This window comes from Myotis myotis, unplaced genomic scaffold, assembly GCF_014108235.1.
Source record: "Myotis myotis isolate mMyoMyo1 unplaced genomic scaffold, mMyoMyo1.p scaffold_m19_p_13, whole genome shotgun sequence".
Classification (NCBI taxonomy): Eukaryota; Metazoa; Chordata; class Mammalia; order Chiroptera; family Vespertilionidae; genus Myotis; species Myotis myotis.
In genome coordinates, this window is record NW_023416317.1 from 2,994,198 (window position 1) to 3,011,425 (window position 17,228).

Sequence of the window (17,228 nt, forward strand, 5' to 3'; positions counted from 1 at the left end):
CTCTTTCCTCCAGAGCCCTCCCTGCCAGAGCCTGGGAGTGGTGGGCCTCAGCCCAAATGAGGCTGCAGAAAGGCTGAAGCGCCTGCTAAGTGGCAGGTGCCATGTTCACCATCATGGGCTCCCTAGGAAATACCTCATTTGACAAGAGCTGGAGACAACCTGTCCAACAGACATGAGACTTCCCTGGTTCAGATCCGGTTCCAAGCAGAAGTTCTTGCTGGTAAAAGAAACACTGCTCCTGCCTGACCACCCCCCACCCGCCTGGAGCACGCCCAGAGCACATCAGGAGCATGATGGGATTGGTGACAGGGATGCCAAGTTCACGGCCAGGGCTAGAGGATGAAAGCGTAAGATGCCGGGGAAGAATTCCAACAGGGATAAAGGACGGGGTCAAGGAACACCAGTGGGTCTCAGCTGGTAGAAGAAGGAGTGGAATTAGGAGCCTACAGGACAACAGAGGCCGGCAGTTGCTAAGGAGGGAATGCAGAGGAAAGAGGAGAAAATGTCTTACGTGGGTCATTTGTCTTAAGGGAACCATTGCTTTGTTACCACCATTAGCAATCATTAGTAATAGATCTACTGATGAAGGAAGAATACTGGCACCCTTCCCTGAGGTCAGAGATGTGTGCAATTAAGTGACACTAAGCATGTTACAAACACACAGTGCTCTACAGACTGCAATTTGTAACCATTCCCATGAAAAAACTCATGAATCAATAAAAATGGAGCTATTTCCTTTCAAAAAATGTTTTGCGTTATAATCCATAAACATGTTACAACACGTGATTCTGCATTGTCATCATGAGGGGACTGGGAGCCACCATGTAACTGAAGCTGCCCAAGTGTGTTCCTGATGATATTTCTGCCTCCTCTTTCATCCTCCCAAAACTTATGATTTTTTGTTCCCTGGCATGAAAAAATATATAGTTTTATCACATATATGCAACCTTAAATTATTTCAAGTTTACACACCTCAATTTATTTCTAACTGATAGAAATTAATGCTATTGCTAACAAATGTTTTCCAAAAGCTATTTATCAAAATTAAAAAGTGAACAGAAGTCTTGGGTATTTCAAGAAAAGAAAGGAAAAAAGAAAAGCAGATATCATCCATGAATGCTCAATTCACCTTGTAATTTGAGCATATTTTCAGCTACAAAAAAAAAAAAAAGAGTTTAGTCCTAAAATCCTTTAATACATGCTAGCTACTAGTTCAGTGGCTACTGGTCAGTTTTTCACAGTGGTGAGCCAGCTCAGAGTTAATGAAATTAAGCTGCCTTCCCTTCTCTCCCTCCCGCACAAAGCCACGCTGGAATGCCCAGGATGCAGCTCGAATGAGTGACTGCTCGGCAGGACTCGGCAGCACTGATTTGTTCCACTGCCTCTTAACAACAAATTTGTATTTTACAAAATGTATAATTTTTTTAGCCCCTGAACAAATATATTTACATAACTGTGTCTAACGAGAAATTACATTTAACTTCTCAGAAATGACAATAACTAAAACCTGAACTGCCAATTCCACTTCATTAGTGTGGTAGAAATGCATTCCAAATGTTAATAAAAATTCCAACATGCTGATAAATTAGAGCTTCCAAGGCGCATGTGACACCTTGGTTAATATATTCAACCTCAATTATATTTCTCCTCGGCACCCTGTTATCTGGAACCTTTGCTGGCAATCAGAGGTGCTGTTTTTCAGCGGCCAATTTTCTAGATAATGTAGCTTATCAACACTGTGGGTAAACTTGCCAATGGAATCAGGCGGCACTGAGCCACACACGCGCTAATTGCATCCCTTTTTTATGCATATTTACAGACTGTCACTTCAAAGAAATCAGCGGCCCATTGAGGCACCCAGTTAGCTGGAAGAATTGCCTCTTGCAAATGAAAATTAGCAAACAAGCTAGTGATAAATATGAAATGAACAAAGTATAAAAAATATTGTTTTGTTCTGAAACTTCCTTGTCATCCTAATTTATACTCCCAAATAGGAGTTTTGAACATAGGATTTGTCTTTTGTTTCAAATGAAGGCGGAAAGAGTTCTTTCTTAAACCCACTAACTAGGTAAAAGCCTATTAGCTTCCCCTTCCTCTCCCACGCCACCCCCACCCCAAATTTCTATTCACATAAACAGGTTATTAAATCCTGCATTAGATTTGCTTTGGAGGTTGAATAGACAAATGACATGTTAACACTTCAGATACAATTAAGCTGGGAACTTAATTAACTTCCTCTGACTTTAAGGAAGCACATTTCACAGAAATGTCTCTCAACTCTCGGGTTTGCTGGAGAGCAGCTCCGCTGCCCCCCAAAGCCGCCTGCGCTCTCCCTCCGCGGCCAAGGACAGCGGGCCGCCGGCTCCTGCCGGAAAGGGCGGGGTGTCTGCGCCCGCTCTGCTTTGATTAACCCAGAGCAAGTAGAGAAAAGACCAGCACCAGAGGATGACCATGAAGAGAAACCCGTTCCCAAACGCTGGCCGCACTGCAGGGAAGGTGCCTGTGGCTGCCCTGCGCTGGCAGGAGCAGGCGCTGCTGTGGTGCGCTGAGACCCGCCTGGCTGTGAGGAGCAGGAGCTGGCACCGCACCAGCTGCCAGGCAGCCTGGGTTTGGGAGAGCGTGTCATCTTAATGTATGCGTGTCATTTAATGCAAGCAGGTCATTTTAGTACAATTTGAAATAAACCGCATACCAATTACACTCGGAATGCTTTCAAAGGTCTTGTGGCAAACGCAACAGAGAGGCACGGCCGCCTGAGCTGGCAGCTGAGCTCCAGAGATACTCTGTTTGCTGTGGAGTCCTGAGCCTCAGTCCTTCCCCTAAGCCCCTCGTCACCGCCGTTAGAAACACAATGTCACTCGAGAGTTTTATTTTCTGCAGAGCACAGGCGACAACAAACAGGGTGCACACCGGGACACGCCTGCTTTGGGAAGCTACACCTCCACGCCCCCGCGGCTCAGCCCCGGGAAGGCCGCTCTCTGGTGAATCAGTGCGCATCGGTGTCCTGATTTACACAATTGTTTTCTATCACTTTCCAAATTGAAATGTAATTGGGTGTTTATATGTCTGTCTCTCCGCCGGGACTGGGAACTCCTTGAAGACAGGAATCCAGTTTTCTGGAAGGAGGAGTGAGACATAACCCGCCTGAAGGAGTGTGTGGTGGACTGGACGGGGAGGCGGGCACAGGCTACCCTGAGCCAGGACAGAACAAAGAGCTACAGGGGCGCTGGGAAGAAGCTGCGCAGTCAATAGCACTGGAGTCAGATCTGAAAAGATAAGGAACAGCTCAATCCAGCGGGACCGGCGTTGCAGGCGCAGGGAGCCACGCAAGCGAAACAGACAGCGGGCGGGAGCGGCGGCCTGGAGAGAGGTGTCGTGGATTCGCGTTCACACAGCACCTGCGCGGGCTTGTCTGCCTGCGGCAGGGCTCAGTGCACAAGACACAGAGCATGCCTCACATCCCTCTCTGTGGACACGCGGAGGAATGTCTCAATCACTCTGGAATCACAGTAAATATTAATAAAGTTCCCTGTCTTCCAAAGGGCAGATTGAAATTTGGCTAAATCTTTAGCCCTAAAAATATTGGGAGAAAAGATAGCAATTGCACCCTACGTGGCAGAGCCTTTAAAGGTTTATCTAGAAGCCAAGTTTGTTGCAAAAGGTTTTTAATTTTAAAACTATAAAAAAAACTGCTTTTGTAAACGGGCAAGAAAACCTAACCAATGATAAGGAGTTACATAATATGAAAGCTAGTCGGTTATTTTCAGAGAAAATTCTGTATTGGTTATTATATCATTCACTATTTCTTTTTTTAATATATATTTTATTGATTTTTTACAGAGAGGAAGGGAGAAGGATAAGAGCGTTAGAAACATCGATGAGAGAGAAACATTGTCCAGCTGCCTCCTGCACACCCCCTACTGGGGATGTGCCCACAACCAAGGTACATGCCCTTGGCTGGAATTGAACCTGGCACCTTTCAGTCTGCAGACCGATGCTCTATCCACTGAGCCAAACCGGTTAGGGCTCATTCACTATTTCTTAGCTGTTCATATTACAGGCATTGCTCCTAGAATATAAAAGGAGAAATAATATAGTAATAGAAATAATAAAAAAGCAGCAGCTAACAGTGTTAGCATGCCTACGGCCTGCCGGGATCTGAACCGAACCTACTTGCAGAATGCCATCCAATGACGCTGACAGCGTTCCTGCTTTCACAGAAGAAGAAGCCGAGGCGATTCTCTCGGCCAGCGTTGATGGCAGAGCCAGGAGTCCAATTGCGTCACCCTTCCATGCCTCTAACTGTAGCCACTATAATGCCTGAACTTTCTAAATAATGTTAGACTACTTCCCTTTTAAAAATTCTGTTTGGAAAAGAAAGCGTCAAGGGAAGGAGAAGAACAAAGAGGGTAGGAAAAGAGGGAGAAAAGAGAGGAAAGGGAGGGAGGGGCGAGAGGAAAGCAGAGGGGAGCCTGGCTGCCCGGGAGCTGCCCTGTGGCTCAGCACCGCCTGGCCTTGGCCTTTCTCGTTGCCTCCTCTCTGGTGTCCCTGCGGGAGACTGAGCTCTGAGGGCAGGAACTGTACCTGTCTCCCTCTGTACCCTAAGGCCAGCACAGGACCCACCAACAGCGGGCACTCAACCAGTGAGGACCTGAAATGCAGATGCACTTTCTTTCTTGTCACGGCTCGAATATTTCACTTTTCAGCTAGTTGCTTGCATGTTCTTGGCGCTTCCAAAGGAAAGGTGCCCCGCCTGCGGCCGCGGGGCAGGAAGGTGCCATCTGCTGTGACCTGTGTGTGTTCAGCCACACGCCCTGGAGGTCTGAGCAGGGCCATCCTTGCTGCAGCCACAGCAGGGCCACTGGAGTCCAAACTCTACATCCGTCCTCACTTCTGTGCGTCTCCAACCGCACATTGGGCAACTTTAACTCTTTAAAGCGAACGTCCCTGTAAGGAAATTTGAGGACCCTACTATAACCGGGAACTTCACCATTGCCAGCATTCCACAAAGGCCACAGATCATTTTAACTGTTTTTTGGAACCTGAATAAATTACACTTACCCCAATTAAGATGATTTTCGCCCACCCAGGGCCTCAGTTGGTGGAGCGTCCTCCTGTACACGGGGAGGTTGCCAGTGCCATTCCCAGTCAGGGCACATGCCTGGGTTCCAGCTTCCATCATAGGTCGGGGCCCGTACAGAAGGCAACCAATCAATGTTTCTCTCTCCCAACAGTTTCTCTCTCTCTCTCTTTCTCTCTCTCCTCTCCCTCTCCCTTCCTTTCTTCTAAGCATGTCCTCTAATGAGGATTTTTTTAAAAAGAGAATAATTTTCAATAGGGTTATTGCCCCATTTCACACTATCAATAAAAAAATCAGACGTTTCAGTAAACATTTGTTCTACATTCTAATTTGTAAAAATACATATTTACTTCATAAGTTAGCGTAACCTAGTAGTTACAGTGCACACTCACCGATTGCCAAGTGCAGAGTGTGTGGTTGCTTACTTCGCTTACACGTCATCAGCTCCTGTTGCATACTGAAGCCGCTATTAAAAGGCTGTGCTACTTTTCTATTTTTTCCCTAGCTGTTCATTTCCCCCCTTTTCTTTCTTTTCCTGAGCCCTTTGCTTTTTGGATTAAAGCTCAATTTCTATCTTTATTCTTGGATCCTCCCTTCTTTCCCGGCTCAGGGGAGAGTTTTCTTTGTGAAAATCATTCACGGAATGAAGGTTGAACACAAAATAGACTCCAGCTACGGGAAGAACAGAGGTGCCGCTTGAAGAAGATGGCTTTGGAACTTTGCTGAGCCCAGGGCCGAAGAAACAGAACTAGAACTGAACTGAGAGCAAAAATCCTCTCGGAGCAAATAACCAAGCTGGTAGGCAGAGCAGCAGCTCCGGCCTGCCATTCGGGGAGTGAGGGCGCCTGAGTCTGCGTGGACTGTTCTGGTCTGGGGACTCCATTTGGAGCTCTGCTAAACCCAGTGGAAACGGTGACAACTTGGATAAAATGTGAAAACGCAAAGACTTTGCTTAATGTTTAAAAGAAAAAATGGGGGGGGGGGGCGGAGAGGGAGAGAGGGAGAGCTTTGGAAGTTTTTTTTAAATAGGTAAAACGTAATTTGTTCTGTATATTTCTGATACAAGTCACCCTATAATTGCCATTTCCACAAGGTGTCTCAATTATGATAGTACACGTGGCTGTTTAAATGCCTGTACCTTTGTCTGATGAAGAAGAAAGCCACCACAGTGTCTACTCCGTGTCATAAAGCCTCCTCTTTAACTAAGGGCTTGGACAGAACTCAGGAAACACTGCCGCTGGAAAAGAGATGTTAAAAGCTACCCTTCAAGCTCTTGGAAAACCTGTTATCAAGTGGTAAGACCTTCAGAAACCCGGAGTGTCCTACCAGGGTCACCTACCTTGGTTTAGCAAAGGCTGATCATCATTGATAACCAAAGACAAAATAGCCCAGGGGCCACCTAACTGCTCATTCGGGATCGCGCGCTTAAGCGAAGAGCCTCGGAGAGAACAGGTATCTGGTTACCTATACCCTCTCCACCTGCTCACTGATCGCATCCCCAAGTCGCGCTGTCAGCCCCGGGCGCGGCCGGCTGTCCCTGTGTGTGAGCGCGCGGAGGAGGGAGAAGCAGCCACGCTGCTCAGAACAGCGTGGAGACTGTGCATAGCGGTGTGCACACGCCGACAACCGTCCACCGACTTGTCCCGGTTCACAGGACACGATGAGAATTAATTAGCACCTTCCTAAATCATTAGCCCCCATTTCTCTCTAATGTGCGCATCTATGCATAACTGACGGGTCTGTAACAAAGGAGACAGGAAGCAGAGAGCTGGGGTCGCAGGCAGATGCAGACGTCCCTGTAAGTGGGTGCCCTGTGAGTGCGTCTCTGTGATGCATTATAACAAATCACTGTGACTCGCTGGCCCTTTTCTTCTGCTCTAAATACAGTGCCGACAAGGCCCCCAGACCCATCTCTCACAGACTTTGAAGATTTAAAATTTTCTCCAAATGCCACATGTCAGTCAAAAAAGAAAATGATTGGCTTTTAAAATTATAATTTAAGGCACATTGACTAGAAGGTATGTTTTCATTAAAATTTAACCCCTTTTTAAGCTCATGTATCTGGGGCTTTCGGGAACACACTGGAAATGTGGGTTTTTAACTCCACGTCCTCAGAAAAGAGCTACAAAATAAAAAGTTCAGATTTATAATGAAACATGTTAATTAATACACAATGTGTCTTTCATATTCTCCTCAGTTAAGTATTGGCTGCTCATTGATTGAAATACACAGAAAATTCAAGAGCTTGTCACTTCCATTTATAGAGGTTTAGAAATTCAATTGAACAGGTAAGCTTTAAGTCTTACGTGTATGGGAATCTTATTTTTTAATGGAATCATTTTATATATACTTAAGGGAATCATTTTCTATAAAGTGTAATTTCTTGTACTATGAAAAATCATTCTTGCATCCTGATAATTCTCCATTAAAACAGAAATTGTTTTAAAAGAGTAGAATATTCAGCAAAGTAACCCCTAAACATAACAGTGTCATACAACAAAACAATTAATCAAAACATTTTATGTTCCTTTTCCTTTATTCCAGCATTGAAGAGGATTATTTCTTGGTGGATACATGTGATAAAAATTTCATAGAACTACTCAAAACAATGGTGTGCGTCTAAAAACTGATACAATTCACAGAAGGACTGTAACTGGGTTAACAGAATTCTGTGCCAGTCCGCTTCTGACGTGCTGTGTACTATGGTTATATAAAAGGTTACCATTGGGAGAAGCTGGGTTCATGGTATAGGATACCTTTCTACTGTTTTTAGAACTTCTTACATGTCTATAATCATTTCCAAATAAACAAAATACTTCTACGCAAGTCTTATAAGTCTGAATTCTAGACATTGTGTTGGAATCCAATAGATTCTCTCTGAAATTCAGATCTTCAACTTCCAGAGAAATGTCTGCAAGGTTCAGAAATGCATCCTTTAATGGGCTCAGATCACAGCACACAAAAGTCCTGAACAAGACCATGCCTCCAACTTTCTCCCACTGCCTGATACTTTCTTTGCCGGAAACTCTACACCTACGCACCTCCCCGGGGCAAAAATACTGTCTCCCACATATCTCATAGAATCAAAACTCAGTGCTTACGAGCCTGTATTGAAATTACTGCTCTGACACGACCTGCATGACCTTCGTCAAAGTGCTCAACTCTCAGGCCCTCAGTTTGCTAATCTGTAAAATGGGATAATAACAGCATCTCGGTCGTTGTGAGGATTAAGTTAAGTGATGGGCCAAGTGCCTGCAGTGTGGTGAACACTGCATCAGGGTCTGTCTTGACCTAGGGCAGTGCCTCGGGCATGCGAGTGCGTGAGAGGTGAGGACAGGCCAGACCACACGCAGCCTCCTCTGTGCTGGCCCCTCCGGCTCCCCGCGCCGCCCCTGCTCTGTGGGGGCTTGAAGCGCAGCGCCAGCTGCTGCACTGACCACAGTCCAACCTTTCCTATAATCTGCCTGCTCTGCTGGGCAGGAGACCCGGAAAGGCAGCAGACAGGAATCCGTCTCTCCATCTCCTGCCCAGTGTCAGCACACGCTAGATGCTCCGTAAATATTTGATAAATTGTACTTTTTACAAAGCTAATAACTGAAAAACAAAATATCAAAACTAACATTTTGAACCATATGACAAGCACTCTGGGGCAGAAAACTTTTCTTTTTGTGACTGTGATATCTCTTTTACGTTTTCAGAAACTGGATTGGTAAAGGTGACCCCAAGGACAGTTGTAAGTTCTGAGTTGGCAACTGCAGGGCCTTTTGCAACTGCCCTCCCCACCAGGAGCAGGGATGCTACAACCACCCTCCCCACCAGGAGCAGGGATGCTACTACCACCCTCCCCACCAGGAGCAGGGATACTTCAACCACCCTCCCCACCAGGAGCAGGGATACTTCAACCACCCTCCCCACCAGGAGCAGGGATACTTCAACCACCCTCCCCACCAGGAGCAGGGATGCTACTACCACCCTCCCCACCAGGAGCAGGGATGCTACTACCACCCTCCCCACCACCCTCCCCACCAGGAGCAGGGATGCTGCAACCACCCTCCCAACCGCCCTCCCCACCAGGAGCAGGGATGCTGCAACCACCCTCCCCACCAGGAGCAGGGATGCTGCACGCAGCGGCTGAGGTCCTCCGTCTGCACCCGCAGATGCCAGGGCTGCTGCGTGCTGCGTGCTGCTGCCCTGGGACTGTCACCGATGCCGCAGCCACAGCCGTGGACTCTGCAGGTCTCTGCACCATCACTCCTGTGCTGCCCCCTCACGTCGCCGGGGGTCTCGCCTCGATCCGGACGTCCTTGGAGGACTGGACTGTCATATTCAAGAAACAGTTGGTTTTCTACCATAAGTTCTTATTGAACTTATACTTCATACAAGTAAATCTAACACCGCAATTCAATAGTTTTACTCCAAAACAAAAACAATAGCACTTTATTCGAAGAAATACTTCATCTCCCTCTCCCTTCAAACATGCCACGTGCAGGCCTCTGTGTGGCTGCTGGTGACAGTGGGATCTTGAATTGCCGTGCACAGTCCCGGTGATGCCATCGACTGGAGCTTTCAGTGGACCAGGCCTTGAGCTCCTCCTGGATCCTGTGGCTTTCAGTGCGCACACCGGCAGGGGGAACCCTGCAGGCCGGTGGCCGCAGCTCCTTCTCCTGCAGCTTCGGGGAGTCTCAGTCAATATTTCTACCCTTATTTTTAAATATCCTGTGGTCTCAGAAATGGCTGGTGATTCAGAAATCGCATCAAGAATCTAAAGATAGCCGAAACCGGTTTGGCTCAGTGGATAGAGCGTCGGCCTGCGGACTGAAGGGTCCCAGGTTCGATTCTGGTCAAGGGCATGTACCTGGGTTGCGGGCATATCCCCAGTGGGAGATGTGCAGGAGGCAGCTGATCGATGTTTCTCTCTCATCGATGTTTCTAACTCTCTATCTCTCTCCCTTCCTCTCTGTAAAAAATCAATAAAATATATTTAAAAAAAAAAAAAGAATCTAAAGATACACTACGGGTTTCTGACTTCAATAAAGGCCGGCGCAATGGCAGGGAAGGAAAGCACCTGCTGGCTTTCGGAGGCCTGGGAGCGAGAGCCTGTCTTCCTGGTGAGCCCTGAGAGGTGTGGCCCCCCCTCCCCCTCCTCCAGCAGCTCCTTCCCCGGTGCCTGAAGGTCAGCCACTGGGCTCCCTAGAGAGAGTGCAGGGGGCCTAGCTTTGAGCTCAGGGCAGCTGTTCTGGGTGGTTTCCGTCCTGGCGAGTTCACCGCGAGGAACATCTGCCCCAGACAGCGGCCTCCCAGCCTCAGGAGCGCCCCCCACAGGCCCGCCTGCCCGGGGACTCCGCAGGACAGTGCTCTGTGGCTGCCCATCTTCTTGGCTCAGCACCTCCCTCTCCAGTAGGAGCACCGCTGTAAGGAGCACCCCATCTCACTTCCCACAGGATCAGTCCTCCAGCACCCACTGCCAGTAACGGCCCGCACCCCGGACAGCCGATCGGACAGTGACATCTTCATCTCCCTGCAAGCTGTCGTCTGCAACACTGGGGATGTGTTTCCCTGAAAGTTAGTTTATTTGGAAATGATTCAGATAACCCTCCCTTCTATCTCCCGAAGTGTGAGGAGAGAGAAGAATTCTGTTACAAGTGACAGTTACTGTGACGTCCTAGCAAAGCAAACACAATAGCCATTGTTACCCTTTTCTCGGTTCTCACACACTTGTTTGTAATTTAGGATCAATATGTGTTCATTTAAAGTTAAGAAAATTAAATTTATTTGTAATATTCTTCTTAGTTAAATTATCTAAATGTAAGCATGTACCACTTTCACAATTAAAAATGTTCTTTATCATCTCTAATAATCTATAATAATAAAAGCATAATATGCTAATTAGATCAGACACCCTCCCAGGTTCCGGGTGCCTGCCGGCGGCCAGAGGGAAGCTGGTGCCGGCAGCCGGGGGAAGGAAGGCCTACTCTTGCATGAATTTCGTGCATCGGGCCTCTACTGTATTTTATAAAATGCTATCAACAAATATATATTTTTTCTTTTAAAATAGAAAACCCCACAAGGAAGTCTCCCTAAAACCTGTGTCAAGTTTTGTTTGCTTTATCGTGTGGTGTTTTATCTGGAAGTGGGGGTGGAGTTGCTTTTGAAGTTTTCCTGACCATCCTGTAGTCTTATTATTAAAGTACAATCTATTCAATTGGCTACTAAAAAGTGTTTTGCTGAATATGTAAAATGAGAAAGGAGCGAGAAAAACATGAACAAAAAATGTCCTCTAAGTTTTCCTACACATAGCCTATAATTTTCCAGTTGGCTTAACCACGCAGCATATTTAAGTAACCAACTAACATATTTATTTAACATTCGGCAGACGGGCCTGATGGGAGCATGCTGGTGTTCAGATGTCCTCACATGACGCAGGCTCTCTGTGCACCAGGATCGCAGCCGCCCTCCAGGTGACGCCGCCCGCCCCGCCATTTCTGCAAGGTTAGAGCAGCTCTCAACCCAAGCATGTCCGCTCGGATCAATGCAAACTCCTGACGTTACAGCGGAAATCAAATCATTCTCTTCAAGCTATTTTTTACCCGCAGCAAAAAAGAAACTATTTTTCATGTTAATAGTAATCTGATGTGGTTGTATAAATCTGATATAAATATGATACTCTGTTTGGAAATGATGCTAATTTAGTTTAAAATGGAGATTACATTTCAACTTGTAAAAGAGCAGGGTGGAATATTAGCATTCATGGCTGTTATATAATTTCCCTTTACACTACACAAGTGTTACTCCAAATCTTTTCTGAGCCTCTTTGTCCAAAGATTTCCCACTCTTCCTATAAGAAACAGGACTGCTCTATTTAACTATAAGTTAAACAGGTGGTACAGACCCTTGAAAAAAGATTAACAACAACATTATAAATGCATTTTTGAAGAAACATTTAAAGTTACAATGTAATAAACTGAACAGAATGTCATAAGAATGTCAAACTGGGCACAGTAAAAATAAATGTTATTCCCAAGGAAAATAAAAAGTCTGCATATTTATATAACATTCAGCAGATGGACGTGATATTAATATATGGTTTTCAGTTGTACTTTTATAGCTACTAGATTTTCTTGCCTAACTTGGCAACCCGAGGCACCATTTGAGTTTTGGATTTGGACAATACTGCAACAGATGTCCAGACCAATAAAATAAATTCCTTAAGGGCTATGCTTAATTTGTGTAATTGATCAATTTTGGTTCCATGGGCCTCAGCTCAGCAGCACGTAACTGCCTTCCACAAAGCTTTACAGTGGGGATTTCATTCCATATGTTCCCGGGTTTATGGACTTTCTCTCTGACAGAGAGAGCAGGGCCTGTGGTGACACCTGTTGGCAGCCAGTGGCGACAAACAACACCGATAGCGTGGATGGTTCTGGGCTGTCTCGGCCTCGGCACCCTTGACATTTCAGCCAGCTCTGGGTGGCGGGCCTCCTGTGCACTGTGCGAGGTGGAGCAGCACCCCTGGCCTCCGCCCACTAGAGGCCAGCAGCACCCTCCCCAGCCCTCAGTTGTGCCAACAAGAATATCTCTAGACAGTGCCAGTGTCCCCAGGGCACAAGAGCCCCGGCGAGAGCGCTGCAATAGAGTGGGTGCTTCCGGAAGAGCCACACAGGAGTGGCTTACAACTTCCCATGTACTTACACCATTTTTTCAGCTTCATTGAGGTATTAGTGGCATATTGTATAAGACTATGCTGCACAGTCTCATGTTGTTTTATGGGACTCCATTGCCTTGGAGCCTCTCCCTCTAATGAGAGTTTTACGGGCGACTCCAGGAGCCTCACCTTCTGCTGACGAGTCGCCATCAGGCTCAGCGGTGGCATCAGCATGCGGATTTTGAAACCCAGCTCTAAACGTTCACCACTTACCTATTAAACTTGCCAGAGTTGCTGTGCTAATTCTCTCCCCCGCATCCTTGACTTAGCATCAGAGGGCCTGCAGCCTGTGACAGAAATTAAAGGAAGGACCAGTGACCTCTCTTGTGATTGTGCTAATAACTACAAGATAATTAGTTCTCAGTTTTCAGAAGACTTTACATGATTAAAAAGAGGGAGCAAGTACATGATCCACAAACTTGATAGAAGATGGCTCATCAGCACCAACACAGTCCTTTTCTAAGTTAGTTCCCGTGGCTGTGAACCGGGATTTAGACCCTGCAGTGTCGTTCACCGCGATGGCACTGCTGAAAAGAGTGATGAGGGGGGATTGTGTCAGCTTGTGGCTCATGTTGCCTATTTTATTAATAAAAGCCTCTGTGACTTTTTCAGGGGCACAGAAAACTCCGACACCATGTGCTGTATGTGCACCACATGCGTACGTGTACAGGCCACGTGGGGGATTTTCCTGTCACACATACTGACTTGCAGGATTCATCCTAATGGCAGAACGAACGCGTGCAAAGAAGCCTCATCTCACAGCGGAGAAGCGCCGTGGCTTCTCAGAGCATTTGGGCCTCCATCAGCTTTCTCCCCTCGCCCACAGCACGCAGATCAGGAGGCGCCATGGAGCCCGGCCCTGCCAAGCCCAGGATGGAGCCAACGCGGGCGGGCATCGTTCTCTCCTCTCCCTTCAGACTGGGCAGGACTGAGATTTCATGACTTTAAAATCAGTTTTGACTTCCAGAGAGAACGATCCCTTGAACACGACACCATCTTCTGGCCAAATGCTCAAGTGCAAGTTCTTAATTAAAGTGTGAAATGCCAGCTTTCTGAGAGTGACTGTTGGCTTAGTCCTTGGTATAGCTTATTCCCATTTGAAGACAGTGCAATAGATAAGATGCAGGCACATCCTGATTCTGATGAGATGAAAAGGCAGCGAGGCTGTTTTAAGACACCCGTGTGCTTCACAGCATAAACAGCGTTTATCTCGCAGAGACTCGTGGAAAGTGGTGTAAACATTTGGCACTTAGCATGTGCTGACGGGAGCCTACAGGGGTGGCTCTGAAAGCTCCCGACCTACTCAGGTAAGCATGAACTGTAAAATGGGTGAATTCTGAGAAGCTTGGAAAAAGTGCAGCAGGAATTAGAGGAGAGATCTGAGGACTGACCTTGTTGGAAAAGATTTATTATAGACAGTGGCTCGAGCCATGATGAAGAATAACGATGTTGATGCTAATGATGCTTAAAACCAGCCAGGCCTGTGCTGGGCTGAGCGGCTCACAGACCTTCATTAATCCTCCCAACCACCCACCTTGCTCTGGGCCTCCCACACTGAGTGGCGGCGAGGACGCAGCTCAGGTTAGCCCACTGCACAGCCCTGCTCTGACCCCCTGTGCTGTCCCTCAATGAGGATTAGGTTCCCACAAAGAACAGCGGGGTTTCTGGGGGGGAGGGGGTGGGGAGATGCAGGTTAGCAGAAGGATGGAGGCCAGGTGTCAGCTGCAGCTCTAGAATCGCCAGAGGGAGGACGGGATGCCGACCTGCCTGGCAGGGAGAGCCGGGGCCTGGCTGGGCGCTGTGTCTGCAGAGGAGGCGCAGACTCTGCCTGATAAGGAGGAGGAGTGGGTGGGACCCAGGAAGAGCTCACACCCTTTGAGCCCCCCCCCCCCCCCCCCCCCCCGCCACACCCCCCCCCCCACACACACACACACCCCACTGCCTCTGAGAATGTTCCTTCTCCCAGGAAAGTCGGGTCATGGCTAGTGGCTCAGAGGCAACCCGAGGAAACAGGGTTTGAAAAGCAGGTGAGTAAGCGACAAACATGTCCAGAAAGTTCACAAGAATATAAGGCTCCACAGAAATTAATATGAGCAGTAGTTACCCACTCCGGTAATCACCCATTCACTCATTTAACAAAATGATTGCGTTAAAGGCAAAGGCTCCTGGGAGACGGTAGGATTTAGTGAAGGTGCAAGTTCCGGAGGCTGTGACTCCACAGCAGAGGGGAGTCCAGGGAAGCAGGGCGCGTGCTGAAGGCTGTGAGGACGCACAGGTGAGAGGAGCCGGCGAGCCAGCAAGAGCCAGGGGGCGGGCGCCAGGCTCCAGAGAGGTTCCCTTCAAAGGCCTGGAAACCCGCAGTCCTGGCCTGTATCAGAGGGCTGGTGAGGCAGGTGAAGGAACTGGGGGGTGGGCCGCCAGGGAGGCCACGGGGAGCAGTGGCCACGGAGGGAGCGTGAGCCACGGGAGGGCCACGCGGCCTCAGCTCCTGCTGCCCACGCGGTGAGGACCCAGAGCTGCCAGGGCTCTGCGGCTCCCAGCGACAAAGATGGGTTTCCCTGGGCATCTCTGGCGCACATGCCGCTGAGATGTTAGAGAAGTTTCCGACACGCGCTGGCCAAACCAAACACGTCTGCGGTCCAGATGGCGCTGCGAGTGCCAGCCGGGCGCGGGGCTGAGCAGCGGGCGGGCGGCGTGTCCAGGCTCCCGGCCAGGCGGCGCGACAGAGGCCTCGGGGCACCGCATCGCCACAGGCCCAACCCGAGGTCCTCCTCTCCCCAGACCCCTCTTCCTGCGCGAAGGCCAGGGCCGCCTGCCGTCCTGAGGCCGCGGCCGCGGGGTCGTCCTGGCCCCGCTGCCGCCCCCGGGGAGCTCGCGTGGCGGCCGGGAGGCGGGGAGATGCCGCCTGCGCCCGGTCCCTGTCGCGCTAGGCGTGGCCTTGGACTCATGTGGTTCTTGTTTCAGCCGCAGCCCAGAAACCTGACCCGGTGGCCCCTGCTCCTGAGAAGAAAGACGGACGCCTGCAGCCGCCTCTGACTCACAGCGCCAGGTTTCCGACCCGCATTTCTTCCAGGCCAACGCCCTGCGCCCCCCGCACGGCCCGGCCTCGCCCGTGGGCGCCAGGCCCAGCTCAGCCCCGCTGTCAGCGCGGCGCCAGCCTCCCGCAGCAGCGCTCCTGGCATCGGGCCCAGCTGGCTCTGGGCGGCGGGCCCTCCTGTGTGCGCTGTGGGGGGTTAGTGGCAGCCCTGGCCCTGCCCGCCACATGCCACGACACCCCGCCTGAGCCGTGGAAACTTCATGATAACTTTCCAGTTAACGGGAACTTTCTAGACCTTCCCCAGCAGGCAGCGGAGAGTTTGCTCGCAGCAGCCGAGGGCAGGGGTTGCCCCCGGAGGAGCCCTTGGGCGTGTGAACCGCACTGGACGCCAGAGCACAGCCTCTAGTTCTCCTGGGCTCCCCGCCTGCTCCCTCCGCAGGGGGCCCGCTGGGCGCCGCCAGGCGCACCCCTCGCTCTGGACCGCGCAGCGGACACTTGGTGACAGGGCGGGCTCTCCTCTAGGCGGCCCGATCCGGAGGGCACAGCCCGTGTGCCACCCCCGCTGCGCCGGAGCCTGGCACAGTGCCTGGCGCCGAGAGGCACTTACCGTTCCAGCAATGAGTGGCCAGGCCTGCAGTCACAGAGCGGCTCATGCTGCGCCTAACGCTGCAAGGCCAGGGCTCCATTCCTCCCAGACTCGGCTCCAGCTCAACCGCCCAGGAGGCAGCTCTGACTCCTACGACTGGTGACCGTCCTCCTCGCCCTGTAAACCCGTCCGGTGTTCACATCCTTTACTCAGCGCACAGCTTTACTACCAGTGAAACCCAAGATCTGGAAGAGCCCCTATCTTCTCCGTTTCTATTGTCACCCTGAACGGTGTGTACAACAGACCATTTTAGATATTTGTAGAACAAATAAATAAATAATTCTTTTTTCATGAAAACAGCTGGAAAGCCCTCCATAACCAAATTGAACCTTGGAAACCAAATTTTGAATTTATGATCTCTGTCTATCCCTGGCCAGTGTGCTCAGTGGTTAGAGCATTGGCCCAAGCACCAAAGGGTGGCAGGTTTCATCCCTGGCCCCGGTCAGGGCACGTGCGGAGACAAACAATCCATGTGTCTCTCACATTGATGTTTCTCTCTCTCTTCCTCTTTCCTTTCTCTTCCCCTTCTTCCCTCCCTCCCACTATCTCTAAAAATCAGTGGAAAAAATATCCTTGGGTGAGGATGAACACACACACACAATAAATATAATAAAATGCTTACTTACTATTCTCTTTCTGTATTTTAAAATTAAATTTCTATTGACTTAAGTTTAATCATCATTTGTACAATAAACAGGTCACTTTACAAATAATACATATAATAACCTTCTAGCCAGCAATTATATAATTCCACAAGCTTGCT